Here is a 3,024-nt window from a genome sequence, read left to right as displayed (position 1 = left end):
TTGTTAGTTCATAGAGATTTGTGGCTTGTCAACAACTTCATGGTGGTATAGGTAGAGCTATATACTGCTTTATAGTAAATCATCATCATTGTAAACTTTATAACCTTTAAGGATGACTGTGCTTTTTATAAGGCACAGCGTCGGAGGGATGTCCTTTAGTGATATTGTCTTTAATCATTTCCTGTTTTTCTATGTAATCTTTTGATGAACAACGTGATTACATTGCTTATTGTTTTTTCTGGCCTCTGGTATGTCTTTATTTAACCCCATTACAGCCTCTGATTGTGGAGCTGTGCTGTTTGCCGCAGCCCGCTGGCCCTTGAATCTGGCCAGACAACCTGAGAGGTGGAGAAATTCCACTGTAGAGTCACTTGTTTGATTGCTTTTTGAATTGCACCAAAGAACTAAGCTGCCTTCATAGAGGAAGTATTGTCTGTTGTTTTCTTCCTAATCACAGTATCAGCCCTTCTGAGCTCCTCACCACAGGCTCCCTCCTGACGTGGAAAACGGGAGACATCTGAGCTGCGTGTGTCATCTGGCTTCCCTCCCCTCCCTCTCCCTCATCTCTCCTTGGGACAGTGCCGGGTTCTCACCGAGCCGTTTCTGACTCTCGCTTTTCAAGATTGGCACCAATAGAAAAAGAGTTTATGAATGCCAGGCTAGATGCTTATCCTCCGCGGGTTTCCTCCAGGAGGGGCTGGGTAGGGAAAAGGGAAACGCGGAGAGGACTGCAGGAGCCGGTGAAGGTAAATACAATGAATGGGTCATAAGGCAAATTTCAGACCAGAGCCCTGCAGTAATTTAGTCAGTGTTGCTGAAGGTGACCTACGTGCTCTTGGTGGTGCCAGGGAGGGAGAGCTCCCGTTTGCTCCTGGGGTCCCTTGTTTCCCCACTTGGAGGTCCATTCGTAGCTGTCTGCACTCGAGAATAATTCAGGCACCCTCTGAAGCCCCACTTCCACTTCTCATCCACGAAGACCAGCCCCAGCCACGTGCTGCTTCTGTGCACCTAAAGTTATCTAGAAAACGAATTGCCCTTTGACACCTATCGTAGCTGCCGCATCCCTGCCTTTACAGGCCCCAGCCCGCCGTCTACTGCCAGCCCCTAGATTCTTCGCCTCGACAAGCAGATCCTGGGGATTGAAGCCAGCCCACTCCTCCTCACTTAGGAAAAGGTGGAGGGGGTCAAGTAGACAGTAAATAAAGATGACAAAATAGCTTGAGGAGCGAGAATCTGGTTCACAGATCAACCTGAAAAACATTGGACATCTTGTAAAGCATATGGAATCTGTACCGCTATAATTTCTATTTCCAACTAGAACTAGACCTCCGTTTTTGTGAGGTTATAAAACGTTCAGTGCCTTTTGATAAACATTTCTGTGCTTCCTCTTTTGATTACATCAAAAAGGTGTTGATTCGTGGAAGACCTATGCCTAACTATTTATATAGCCACGGGCATCATTTTTCTAAGACAGGCATAAGCAGAGTTGGGAAGGATTTGAAATATCAGGCATAATTCAGTGGGTTTTTTTTTTTTTCAGCTTGTGTAAGGTTATTGTTTTTTACTTATTTTCTTTATTTTAGAGCAATGTGGTAGATTTGTCTAAAATTGTAAGATATCGTCAAAATAATGCATCCGTCTCAACTGTGCAGAAATTCTGAAGGCTGCTTCACGAGGAGGGACTCCAAGTTTTCAAGGTAGGATTGAAGTTAGTGCTTCCTACTTAGGACTTATGCAAGATGATAAAATGGGAATTTCTTAGTTTCTTTCATTGTAGGATGTCTTACAATTTTTATAAATGTTCCTAAATTGAAGACACTGAATTTAAACTGGAAAAGTAGTAGGTGAATGTGGGTGTGGGAGGAAGGTAAGGTATTTTTGAGGCCATAGATAAAAGATAGCTAATTTAAATGAAAGATGCAAGACTCTTACTCATTTTGAAAATAATGCAATGTCTTTCCTCAGAAGAGCTCAATTTGAGTTTTGCCAAAAAGTGATCAGGGCAGTGAGTCACTCATTTTTTCCCATTTAAACTATCAAGCTCAAAGCAGTTTTTTGTTTTTTGTTTTTTTTTTTTTTTTAGAAAAAAAGGATTTTCTTATGAAGATGGAAATGATAGAAGAAAGTGGACAAATCAAACAGAATTCTTTTAACAGGTGAAACAATAGAGCCAATTGATTTTTCTAGGGTCTACTATCAAATTAATGGTGTTTCTTTTAGTGCCCATAAATCAATCTCCTGTGTATACACACACATGCACATAAGACATTCTGATGGCTTACCTGTCACCATTATCTTAATATCAGCATTTCATGTGCATACATAGCTCAAAACATTGATATAAATGATCCCCAAAGAGCACTTGAACATTTACAAAATTCAGTTGCTTAAGATTTAATTAGGAAACAAAGTCTGCAAATGACATTAATGATTTTTCAAATGACTCATTACAGAACAGTATGAGAGGTATTATTCTTATGTCTGATTTAAGGGTTGAATGAAATATCATACAATTAACAAACCAAAGCCTATATCAGTTGTTAAAAAAGAGAATTCAGAACTCATTACTAGAAAGAGCTACCTCACGGTAGAGAGTCAAGAATCTTCTGCTTCTTTCTTTCTACTTTTTAAAAAGTTATTATTAAAAACTAAACAATGATTCTAGGAAAGCTCTAAACATATTTTATGGATGCAAGCATTACATATCTTGTCTGTGTCTTATATATATTGCATGTGTACCTACCACATTATTCGACACTTAATTCACTCAAAATTATGTGCTTGAATGAATGTCTAGACAGTATTAACTACCAGTTCCTCTTCTCAGATGGCTAATTTAATGATGAGGCAGAAAAAGATTAGCACTCCTGTTTATGCTGCACATAGCAGCTTGTCCTCTAAAGCAATAAAACTTTATAGAGACCCTGAAACCAACTTAGTTCCTCTGCCTGCCAAGCAAAGGCATTGAGAGCAAAGCGCAGTTGGAAAATTCCAAGGAAAAACTATGAGAGTTAGAGTTGGTGT

General features: G+C 39.7%; 1 long non-coding RNA gene across 1 annotated transcript in view; it reads left to right on the top strand.

Moving 5' to 3' along the window:
• The window catches only part of LOC102011553, a 29,064-nt gene that overhangs the window by 3,874 nt on the left and 22,166 nt on the right, over window positions 1-3,024 (top strand). Inside the window, exons 2-3 of the long non-coding RNA XR_260823.2 lie at window positions 1,584-1,697; window positions 2,084-2,156. This is a non-coding gene — a long non-coding RNA (uncharacterized LOC102011553). The remainder of the gene's footprint in view (window positions 1-1,583; window positions 1,698-2,083; window positions 2,157-3,024) is intronic.

This window comes from Chinchilla lanigera, unplaced genomic scaffold (genome assembly GCF_000276665.1).
Source record: "Chinchilla lanigera isolate Chin_1 unplaced genomic scaffold, ChiLan1.0 scaffold00020, whole genome shotgun sequence".
Lineage (NCBI taxonomy): Eukaryota > Metazoa > Chordata > Mammalia > Rodentia > Chinchillidae > Chinchilla > Chinchilla lanigera.
The sequence above is the reverse complement of the archived record's forward strand: the minus strand, read 5'-3'. Positions and strand labels throughout refer to the sequence as shown.